The sequence below is a fragment of the Chelon labrosus genome, assembly GCF_963514085.1.
Source record: "Chelon labrosus genome assembly, chromosome: 23".
Lineage (NCBI taxonomy): Eukaryota > Metazoa > Chordata > Actinopteri > Mugiliformes > Mugilidae > Chelon > Chelon labrosus.
This window is the reverse complement of record NC_140356.1, coordinates 3,280,189-3,293,163: the sequence shown is the minus strand read 5'-3', so window position 1 is coordinate 3,293,163 and position 12,975 is coordinate 3,280,189.

The following is a 12,975-nucleotide window of genomic DNA, read 5'->3' as shown; positions in this document are numbered from 1 at the left end:
GCTCTGTGGTGGCAGACTGAGAGCGCGGGCCGGGATCCAGTCTGTCAGGGCGCCGGTGGATTACACCCATCATTGTCAGCAGAGCCATTTGCAGGAGGGCAAAGCAGACTTGTCACCTGGCCTCTCCCGTGTCTTCTTTCCGCAGACGGCTCGAACATGAGCTCAAAGGACACGTTCTGGAGGAAAATTGTTATAATTTAAAGATCTTGCTCACAGCCGTGTGTCTTGATAACTCCTGGGTGACTAATGATGCATAATTTTAGAAAATGTAGAAAAATGATAGCATTAGATGATATTTAATGGTGTCTGCACACTCAGTGTTGTCACTTGGTTTTTAGCCCTGCTTGAAAGGACTGGATGTGTAAAGACTGTGATTTTTCCATCACTGCTTTCACGTTCCTGTTAGTTTTGTTGCACCTGTTTGGGCTAGACAATAGACATCTAGTTTCTGTTAAACTCTTGCCCCCAGCTACGGAAACATAACAACAACAGTTAGCAATTAGCTAAAGTGTCTACATATCTGGTTTGCTCTTAACAACCCCTTAACCTTTGTCATGAAAGATGTTGCATCTGTAGTTAATTTGATTTCAATGGATCGTGTGTTCCCTTTGTGAAAAGAATTTAGATCTACGATGTGATATTTTACAGTTGCCCTGCACCGTGCATGGAAAGATGTGCACCAAATTCAACATAATCAGCTTCAACACAGAGGTATGGGTGTGCAAGGATTTTCAAATTTTCCTCAGACTACCTTCTGGAAAGTCATCATTGCTGGATTTGGCCTTGACTGGCTCTTCTGTTCCTGCTATGGCCAGATTATTCACGCGGTATATCTAATCAGGCCACGGCAGCTTTACAGTGAAATTGTAAAGCTGGTTTATGTTACTAACTTGAAGAGGAAACGGCTAGCCAACACTTGAGATTTTCCAGCCCCTCTCCTCACTGTTCTCCTGGAGTTTCTATTCACCAATAATCTTTCCCCCACACAGTAGGCCTTGTAAAAGTGGATATACATGTAGAGGAGCTGAATTGCTTGTTGACCGGCATGAAGGCATAGCCGTGTCTCAGTTTCCAGGTAATTTCTCCCATAGAAATAGATCACCTCTGTTTGGTTTGATTTGGGCAAAACAACATGGTTGGAAACTGAAAAGGAAAAAAAAGCGGGTTAAAATATAACTATATATAAATATAAGATTATACCCATCATAGTTAAAAGACACAAGACAACCCATAATAATAATAATAATGATACATTTCATTTTTATGGTGCCTTTCAAGTCAACCAAGGTCGCCTAACAGAGAATAAAAAGATATTAAAACAACAAGCAAAGGAAGCAGGGTCCAATTATAGAGAGTAAGCCAATTTGAACAGATGAGTTTTGAGTTGTGATTTGAATGATGAGATGGAGTCTGACTGTCGTATGTGAGGGAGTTCCATGGTGGTTCTTGTATTGGATGCGGTATTGTACAGGGAGCCAGTGGAGTGAGGTGAGAACAGGGACGATGTGGTCAGATGGTTTGGTGCGGCAGAGTTCTGGATGATTTGTAGTCTGTTGATGAGTTTGGTGGGGAGGCCAGTGAGGAGAGCATTACAGTAATCTACAGGGGATGTGATGAATGAATGGACCGGGATTTCCTGAGGTGAGGGTGGATTTGGAGCCGATGAGCAGGTCCTCGGTTTTGCTGCCGCTAAGCTTAAGAAAGTTCCTGCTCATCCAGCTCCTGATGTCCTCCAGGCGGGTGGTGAGGGAGGTGGGAGGGAGGTTGGTGGTGGGTTTGGAGGAGATGTAGACCTGCGTGTCATCGGCATAGCAGTGGAAGTGGATCCTATGGTGACGGAGGATTTTGCCCAGAGGGAGGAGGTAGATGACAAAGAGGAGGGGACCCAAAACAGACCCTTGGGGGACACCCAGTGACACACCTGAACACCCAGATTTGTGGTTACCAAGTTGAATGAAATGTTGTCTGTCTGTGAGGTAGGATGCAACACCAGCTTGGCGGTCCAGGAGTAATGGGTGAGAGAACGGACGTCGAATGCTGCACTGAGGTCAAGAGGGATGGTGAGAGTCAGCTGCACGGAGGAGATCATTGGTAATTTTGATCAGGTCTGTTTCGGTGCTGTGTTGAGGGCGGAAACTAGATCTACCATGACCTCCTCCCTATGTCAGTGTTTGTGGTTCTACCATAGCATTACGCCACTTCCTCCTTTCTTTTGCATCATAATTGTGACAACATCTAGGGGACGCAGTAAAATGTTCCTAGAAGTTGTGATAAACTGCTTTATCATATCACCAAGAAACAAACAGTTTTGTTTATTTTCTTGTTTGATTTTTGATTTTCCAGCCCCTCTCCTCCTCACTCACCCAGTGACATTCCCCCGACACTATACTGTATGTGTAGCAAAAGCAGACATAGACGTGCAGTTGTTTTTTTCAGATTGCTATTGTCAGCACAGAGGAGCAGATGTGCTTGTTGAGCAGCACAGAGGAGATTTTCATATAATTTCTTCCCTAGGATATCAGTTTTCATTTTTTCAAGATGCTATTTGTCTTTTTTAAAACATGGCTCAATCTATTGGGCTGCTTCTGAGCTAACGTTAGCCCTGTGACTAATCCGAACCCCAGAGACAAGACACACAGTAGCTCTCCCTTCTCATCTCCTCCTGCTGTGTTCACTCAGCAAATAGAGGTTTGCCATTATCCCAGTAATAATCAATTATTTTTTCTATGGGATAGAGAAGAGACTGAAAGCTGGGGAGCGCCTGACATCCAGGGAAAATTTAAAGGGAGCTGTAACCTGCCATTAATATTTAAATGTGCCACGTCAGTGAGCCATCTCTCCTTACAGCTTTTACGAAGATGTCGAGTCATGTCTTTGCAGCTGATGACAGTGTTGTCATCATTTCCATCTCACAGAGCCAAAGAGCAGAAACCCCTGAAACTGAGAAGTATGACCTCAAAAACAGCCTCTGTTAGACAGGACTGGTCTGTACGTAAGCCTTAGTCATTTCTTTTGACCCCAAAGACCCTGAATCGAGTTCTCTGCTCTGTACGATTCTACTTGAATAGACAGTTTCCTGACAAATTGTGAAAAAAACAATAGCGGTTTGTCCCTATTCTCTGAATACAATCCTGAAGTGTTCAATATGGATATTGTTAGCCTCCATTTGGTTAGATTACAAAACAACACAAGACAACCCATCAGTCCACCCCGACCTCCTCCCTGTGTCTGTGTTTGTGGGTCTATGGTTGCATTATCTCACTTCTTCATTCTCTTGTGTCATAATTACCACAACTTCTAGAGGGTGCAGTGAACTAGAAGTAATAAGTAACTTCTTGAACATATCACCTAGTCAAGCAGGAAACAGCTTTTGCTGTGCAACAATTATTTAGTGGATGGAAGGATTGGAATTTGGATTTGGCACTAAATTGACTCCTTTTGATCACTGTGCCGGTGGACATTTTGAAAATACTTACAAGTAGATAACAGAAAAAGATTTGCATATTACTATACTGTTATATAGTAGCTTGAGTTCCAAGTCAGGTTTGGAATGGTTGGCAAAGGTAGGGCAAGCCAGGAGGGTCATTCATCATCATATGCACATTGTTTTGAACCATATGATGATGGCAATGCATTGGATCAGTTTTTAGTTCATCATAATTATGAGGGGATTCAAGTAACCATTGTTTTGTTTTGGAAGTCTTATCCTTTTTACATGCAATTTTATCCTTAAGTAGAATGTGTACAATGCAACTTGACCATTAACTAGCATTAGCATCAATCAGCATTGACGCTTTAGGTGTTGGCAATCTACTCCCATCGAGTTTTAAGGGTCACATCTCTGTTCCACTCCACTTTCCACGTTTTGTAGGTCCTGGCTCACCTTGACCATGAAGTCGGTTCAGCTCCACTGCAAACCAAAGACTCCTATCGGTGTTTGTCCTGTTCCCATGACCACGGTAAACACCAACCCTTATTTGGAGGCTAAACCTTGCACTTGACATGTTAGCATGCTAATACTAGCATTTAGACCGAAGCATCGCAAGTTACACCGTCAGAACTGCTTGCATGACTATAGGCTCTTCATTTTCATATTCCCCATCTTAAATAGTTTATTTCGTTCCGTTTGTTTATTTATTTATTTTTATTCAAAATCTGAGTCAGAGGCACCTTTTCGGGCATGTCATAATACAATATATGGAAAATATATAATTATGAATGCAATCCTTCATAGAGCAGATGAAGGAGCAATATTTTTCCAGGTACGAGAAATCCGTAGGCTGAACCTGTGAGCAGATTGTGAGCAGATGGTGGATTACTGTGTCAAGAATTAGCACTGCTAAATATTACAAATGAGACACACACACACACACACGCACACCCACACACACACAAAAACTGTTTCTTGAGCACTTAAAGGATACTAGCTATTGATCAGCTAGGATGCGAGTCTTCCATCAGGATGACTGTGTGAAGGCAGTGCTTATCATTGTTTAATAACACTAGTCTGTGCTTCCACAAGTAATCACCTTAGAGCCAAGTGTTATGTCTACTACTTGAATGGAAAATTGCCGAGGTAGAATATTCACCCCCACACACTCTGGCGCCGAACGCCTTGCCTGGGCGCTCGAGAGTCACAACTGAGGTCCCATTTGCATTTGATGGTCTCGTTAAACAGCCCATTAGGGAGCCTTGCTATGCGCACAGGGAGGCTTTCTGAGGTAATTTGCAGTCTGATGGCTACGGGATGCGTTCATGCACCGCTCTACCAGGTGCCCTTGAGAAGTAGGTGGCATTTCCCCTCTTGATGGAGGTGCCATAGTTAGTTTTTCTGACCTTTGTTTAGTCTGAGACGCTATTATCAGGCTGCGGTTTTAACACAGTAGGAAATTCTGGCTGTGATAAGGATGCCAGGTAACTCGTATTATTAAATATTTGACTGCTAGTTGCCAATATTTGACTATTTGACTATTTGATATAGTTATTTCAAGATCAGCTCTTACTGTGTTCCTCCTAAACAATCTCGGGCCTAAAAGAGAATTCCAGTTCCAGTTGATAAGTCTCAAATCACATGCAGATCGCCAGCACTAAATGATTTAATGCGTATGAACATTCTGTCAAACTCAAATTGTCCCATGTTAAAATAATAGTCAGCCTTATATATCTATTTTTAGCCCAGCTTGGACTTATTTTGAAACCTTTTTAAAGTTGCAATCATTGTTGCGTATCAAAACACCCACAGTTTTGCAATGCGTCACAAAACACAGCTTAATATGCTGCTGCTAGTTCACTTGTCACTCCAAGCTCACATGCCGAGCACGCATTAGCAAGCATTGCCACCTGCTATTCTACTGGTTGTAAGTAGTAATAATGTAAATCAAAACTCTACTGAATGCAGTTGTATTACCAATTAGCAACTGTATTATAAAATCCGTATCCATGAATTAAACTGCAAACAGTTCATAATCATTGACCTCTATGACGTCACCTGTAGGATTCTTAAAGAGTGCTTCTAAAGATAATTTCCAGCCGTCTAAATCAGATGGGCGATAGACCTGTGACGGCACCCAGCTGACTTTCGAAGCAGCCACAGCCTCAGTTAATTACAGTAAGCCGACCATAACGTATAAAAAAAAGTGATATGAATGGGAAAATTCTCTAAAGAGACGTTAAAACTGTCTTTATGCGAAGCTGCAGACACGTTCATTCAAGTGTAAATGCCATTCAAGCAATTTTTCCCAGACGTTGCCACATAAAAGTTGCTGATTTCCTATTGCAATTAAAATGTAGTAAGAATAACAGATAATAAAAAGCACTAATGGTTCAATGCAGTACTTACAGTAAGCGACTTATGAAGAAAACATACTTTCCACAATCCATCTCAGTCACCGGCTGGCCTCATCCTCCTGGAGCTTATTCTAGCAGTGGGTTTCCCTGGGAGTAGTTTGGGAGTTAGGCGTCAAGGCACCTTAGTTGTTCGAAGCTGCTTCTCTAACCACTACTCCATGACTACCCAAGAAGTGCATTTAATCTATCCAAGTGATGGGAGCAGTGGGCAGCCATGTAAGGCCCCGGGGAGCAGTTTGGGGGTTTTAGGTGCTTAATTCCAGAGCCTTACTCATGGACCAGGGGTCGCGTTAACCGAATATTTTCCGCCATTGACCGTTTTTTTTTTAAAAATATGACGGAAAAATCTGAACACCCCTGACCACTTGGTGGCGAGTGACCTTATTAATTGGCTCTTGTCTCTCATCGAAGTTTGCATTCCAAACATCGCGGAACTTTTGTCGGTGCACTTCCTGGTACACCGATTACACTGATGCACACGTCAGAGCTCGGCTAACCATAGACCATATACAATATATATGTATATGTCTATGTCTATGCAGCTAACGGCTACCAAAATGGAATTTGCACACCACCGAAGCACTTCAACCCTACGGTACCGTCTAAGAGCTGTTTACGCTAGCAGTCCCGTACGGACAAGACGTCGGCAGCCGAAACTTTTTTTTTTTTTGTTACCATTTAAAGTAAATACTGTTCTGAAAAAAGTACTTAAAGTTAATGAAACTTTAATGAAAATGAAATGCTATTGAATATGTCTTTATTATCATTTTAAAAAATTAAAGTGACGGGTAAAAACAGATTATGACGGGATTTTTATGACCTTCTCAGTCAAAATGACCAACAACGAAAAAGTCTTGCGCAACCTCAGCGATGGACATAGCAGCATTCGAACCATTGACCTGAAGCTCCGCTAATATGGACGCTAAATGAAATGATCTGTTAGGATATATGTGTGTACATGCTCCAAGACAGAATAGAACTTATTTGAGTGGTTCTGCCTGCCATACAATTGAACCTACTGGAAACATTGCAGAAGAAAAAGAAGACAACTTTACTGACAACACTGAATTCATTCTTTTGGGAAAGATGACTGACGCATGTTTTCAACACTGCTGCCCACTAAATATAGCCCCTAACAGCATATTAAATCCGTACCCAGCCTTGCTGTGTTTGTTTACAGTGCAGCATTAGATTTGCAGATGGTTCGTGCATTTCATCAAAAAATAAAGTCCAGCATTTGCGTGTTTGACCGAGTTTTTGTTGCGCAAAAAGTTGGGTGTTTGTGCAGCACTCTGGTGGAATGTGGGCGGCGTGAGTGGAGTGGAAAGAAGAGCATAAAGAGAAGTTTCCAGCCTCAGATGCCCTCCATTCAAATGAGGAGATCTTGCCTCGTAGCTGAGCGTCACCTCTTTGTTCCGGGTCAACACTTTCAGCTGGGTTCAGGAGCTGCTGATTCATCGACAGGGGGTCAAAGGGCAAGAGGAGTCAAAGAGCACGTGCACAGACTGGCTTCGGTCGAAATAACTCTTCTTTTTTCCCAAAGTAGAAAGAACTACATTTCAAGGGAATCCATCCTTGTGTTCATGAGACACTACAGCTGTGTGGTATACAGTAGGAATGCAATAGCAGCAGAAAGATGAAATAAGTCTGATCTACCCTGATCTACCCAGAGTCCGTAGTAACTGAGCAGCATTTCAGCTGCATGTGCATATACTGAATGTGTGACAGGAGTCATGCTGGGAAGCAGAGCAGCGAGTTAGCTGACAGAAGATTCAGTCAGGCGTGTTAAGAGAGCAGTTGTTTTTGAAGTAATTGGGAAACAAATTTGAATTTGCTAAGTGGACAGGCTTTGGAAACACGCCCTCGCTCATATTAATTAGGCGGGCCTCTAAATGTTATCGAAAATGTCACAGCCCTCCCCGAGCCTACCGTTTCTGTCCCCATCCCAGGATCCGCTGCCTCATTGTTCGCGGCGGTTCACCGGCGCTATCAAGTTTTAAGTGTATAAATAGTGCCGCTTTGTTTGCGCACAGTGACAGGGACCCGGCTGTGTGAGGAGGGGAAATGCACACCGGATAGTTAGTGCAAATGCATTCAAGTTGAAAATTAAAGTTTCACCGTCCCTCTGCATTATTAACGTGGGCAGGACACTCTGCAGCTGAGAGAGGACACGCCTCCGAGCGTCTGCAGCTAATTATGTATAAAATAAAAGATTCTAGATTCAATTCTATGCTAGGATATAGGTAACATTGGCAGGAAGGAATCTTCTGGATGATGGTCTGGCTCCAGAGCTGCACTGCATTAGTCCTAACATAAATATTTCCCACTTATGACTCTATATCTGCAGAGAGTAATGCTGCCTAGACGCTACATGCCCTTAAAAGCTATCAGATATCTGTATTGATCAAATTACATAACTGTCTGTCTTATATCTTGAAGCTGTTGTGCTTACGTACAGTAAGTTATCAGCTTCAGTGGTTGCACATTTCATGAGGAGGACGAGACGACTCTGATTTATCTTCAAGCTAACAACAAAACCTACGCAAGAATTGATACAGGAATTGACGCCCAAGCGTGAGGCGGGAGTTCTAGCCTCTAAAAATAAATGTCCACAAGACGATTGGAACTGTTCATGCACAGATTTGCTCCAGATTTCATGACAGTGAGCCAGAATGTACAAAAGCAGAACCATGATTGAATTATCCAGTTAGCCTATTCAACATTTTGACTTCCAACAGAAAGGGAAGCATGGGTGTATTATTAATGCCCAAGTTCCATTACGTTCCAGTTAAGGTGTGACAGTGAACCGGAATGTCCAAAAGCAGAACCTCCCGCCATTATCAAGACAACCGCCTTTTCTTTAGTGTGACAAGTTTAAATGTCTTCTGTGGAAGAGAGTGCACCTTCACATGGACTTGTGATTACTGTGTTCATGAGAAGAGTCCATATGAACATCCCCGTCTTGCTTTCACAGTTTAAAAAGGTATTATGAAAAGGTATTTAAAAGCCATGGAAGTTCAACAAAGACAAAGAGCAACAATGGAGTGAATGGTTAGACTCCAGCAGCAAGTGCTGTTTGTTCTGCAGTTAGAGTTTAAGCGTTACTTCCTCTTCCCCCTGATATTTCCCATCCCCAAATGATCTCTTATTGGCCCTCAGGATAAACTGGGTATAGCTAATGGATGACTGAGAGTCTCTTGGGCATTCGGAGACCCACTGAAGGCTCTCTCAAATCTTTGAAAATTCACTTTTAGCAGTTGTTTAGCAATCTGCCTCTGGTCCTGGGCTTCTGTCAGCGATCTCCAAAACCTGCAAGCAGTTGGTAAATCAATCCGGAAACTGCACAGGATACTTTAAACAGGCTTGGTTTAGTTACAGATAACCTAGCAAAGTTCTCTCAGCCCACCAGAAGGAAGGTTGTGTGTCAGATTTTTAAATGACTTGAAGGCAAACATTTTAGCTACTGCTTTGACTCCTTCTGAGGAACTAAATAATTGTTTATCCTACAGAAGAAGTCATTAGTAGTAGGAGTAGTTTGAATAATCATGACTTCATCCATCATGCATGATGGACCACTGCACCCTGTCACCAATGTGCACCAAGTCCTCAATGTCATTGATGCCACTTTTTGCCACAGTTTTTTGAACTACTTGTGTCTTCTGATTGATGCACTTCAGTGTAATTGAAATGCCGTGGCTGCTGCCAGGATCCAGCTCAGTTTGAACTGGATCCTGCTGACAGCCTGCCTCAGTAAATGCAAACTCAGGGTTGAGGATTTCATCTGGAGAAGGAGCCTCCTTGTTATCTGAAACTTTTGAATAATGAACTGATGTTTGCGCTGCTCTGCACTTTTTTGTCCATTTTGGCAAGGTTTGGCTGTAAAAACCACATACATATGGTTTGATGCAGTATCAGATGAAATATTATTTATATTATACATTTTAGTTAAAGTTTTAGTTAATTTGTGGCAGCGAGTCATTAACTTAGGAGGAAAGAGGCTTGATCTCTATGCATGTTAAAAACGTGAATCAAAAGACCAACTGAAACGATTAGAGATAACTTATTAAAACCTCTTAGTTGTTACGCAGTGTACCCATATAAAAACACTATGAAAAGATAAATGGCATGGCTTCCTGAACTTCAGTGCTGTCAGCAGTCAAACTGGTCTACATCCAATTTAGTCAGCATGTCTTTGTCATGAAACAAGCCTTCATCAAGACAAGGTGAGTGAATTATCCAATTAGCCTATTTAACGGCAGACATTTGACTGTAGTGGAAGCATGGGTGTATTATTGACGTCCAACTTCCATTTAGTTCAAGTAAGGTATGACATTGGACTTGAATGTACAAAAGCAAAACAATTAGCAAGACAACCATCCTTTCTGTAGCATTCATTTACTGTCTATTATCTGGAGTCTATCCAGCATGACCTGTACACCCCGGACAGGTTGCCACTGGAGAACCTGGAGAAACATTCTCCCATACACAGGCACAGAGCATGCAAACTCTGCACAAAAAGTTCCCAGCCAGCCGGTTGGTTTGAACCCATAACCTTCTCGCTGTGAATCACCACTGATACACAACTGTGCCCTAGCTTGCGGCCATGACACCCTGAAAGTGACCGACCTCATCTGATCTGGAAAGCTAAGCAGGTTCAAGCCTGGTTAGTACCTGAATAGGAGAGAGCTCATGAGAATACGTCACAATTTCAAATATGGAAAATGTTGCTAAACTGTTAGACATTCGAACGCCAAACATTCAGCGTGCATGACCTCCCATGCAGTAATAAACTAGGCCTAAGAATCTAGCAAAGTGCTGCAGTAGTGCTGCGATGACATTGTCAGGCCTTAGACCTCTGTTTAAGTTTGTTCATTTAAAACAAGAATAGGAGGATCAATTCTTAGTAGTATAAAGTAGTGAGACTGATTAAGTAGTTTAAGCAAACTATATTATATTTAATATTTTAAGCTTTAATTGTCAAGGTAGAAACATTCCAAAGCAACTCAACTGCCAGAGGTTCAGCCAAAGGTTTGTGGTGCAGTTTTTTTCCTTTCTCTTTTTCAGCTGTATTATAGAAGCCCAGCTGATGCTGAGTCAACCGACATCCTTTGAGGACATTTATCAGATGTCACCCACCCCTTCTCAAGACTTTATACAATTTTTATGAAGTAGTAGAAACCCAGCTGTTCAGCAGGAGTCTTCAGCAATGCTGATCTGTGGCTCACGGTGTCTGTACAGGTATGCTGTACAGTCCTTGACTATGTTTAACATGCTAATGCCTAGCAGGTGCGGCCTTTACCAAGACTGCCGTCTTAGATTAGTGTGGCAGTTATGATATGTCATTCGCGAACGAGCCGGTCGGTGGCAGCGTCAAGGGAAAAAGTGAAGAAATTAGCGAAAACTGGTTTAATGTTAGGCATCTGAGGCATCTGATATTTCTGAATGTCAACCCGCACTAAAGCCCTTTATCTAAAGTGTCATAATGTTGAGACTTTGGCCTGTATTTATTTAATTTGTTTGCTGTGGTTCAGTTTTTCATTTAAATCTTTGATTAAAATGAAAGTGAGGCAACTGGAACCAGTAAATGAAAAATTTCTTACCAACACACGAACTATTCATTATTGCTAAATTAGGATAAATAGAAGGCTCAGAGTGAAACTAAATATAGAGTCATGTGGGAGCCATAAGATCCGTCTCTTCTAAGGGAGCCGAGCCAAATGAGCGAATCTTTGATTAGACTTCCCATCACTGGTATCAGCTAATGACTCTCCCATCAACTTCACTTTTAATCTTCAGCTTCAGTTACTGGGTCATAAACTGAGATATCGGTGAGAAAATACATTTTAATTTGATCATGAAATCATCCAGTATTTATTTAGACATTTCACTAGAAACCAAAAATGTCAGCCTCATGGTGCTGCTAGAAGAAAAGTACAATATATCCTCTGTGGCCCATTCACGGCAAAAATTTAATTTCAGTTCAGTCAATAGTTGTTGAGATATTTATTTGATGATAATGGCTGAAAAAGCAGAAAAGCACAGGTCCAGTTAATTGAATCAATAATGGCATCACATTTTGGACTTGACTTCATGGGTCCTGGTGTTTTGTACGCTGTGATGACTTACTGGTGCATTTCATTATCATTAACGTAATTGTATTAGTACTTTTCCTGCAAACACAAGTCACCTTTTCTGTGAAGAAGGTCTGTGGGCAATTATTAGGACAAACAAGTTTATATGTCGAAGAAGATGTCAGAGAATGTTGTTTTTATCTTATTGTCTGTAAATTCCCAAATGTACATTGTAAATCAGATGAGTTTCTGTAAGTGGCAGATGTGCTTATTTAATGGAGGAAAAATTAAAAATGTTCATTTTATACAAATTTCAGAGAAAAACAAGTTTCTGACTTCGTTAGCAACTCAAACCAAGGTGCCCTTGCCCAAGCTCCCAGCTGACCCAGCGAAGATGCTCAGTGGCCACCAGTCTCACGCTGTGGTTTTACCTTCCAGCTCTCAGGTGGAATTTTAAAATAAAAGTCTTGCAGTGATAGAAAATCATCCCTCTAGTTATTTGGTCCGCTGTCTATTTCTGGCATGACTCAGGGATGTATTCACTTGTGAATTTTCTGACATGGAAGGCACACGTGGGAAGGCTTCCTCTGGTGGGAAAGTGAATGAGCGAGAGCTCTGACACTTGGGCTTGTGCCAGATATCGGCTTGAAGTCGTGTAGCCCGTCTGGTCTTAGTAACACGGAGTCCGGTGCTGCCCGGTGCATGAATCACCCTGAAATCCTCCTAGTTTATTGTCGCTGGCTTTATTCAAGTTCACTTGTGTGAACTTCCGTGAGTCCATGAGTCTGTCTGTGTTTTGATCCTTGAGAATATCATCTGTGTAGGTTGAGAGAGCTTTCCAATTATTAACAAGTATAACAACATGCAGCCTATTCTCCTGGAAACCTGCTGAGACATTTTCTTTCATGTGGTGGGAGGCTGAACACGAGCTTGATTAGTAAAAGGCTGCTAATATACCCCTTCAGTTTTGTTAGCATCAACAGGATTTCAAGATGGTCAACAGGAGAGGTGACGGCATTAATGCAGGTCCTACAGTTTGAAGATTTCAATATCTGTC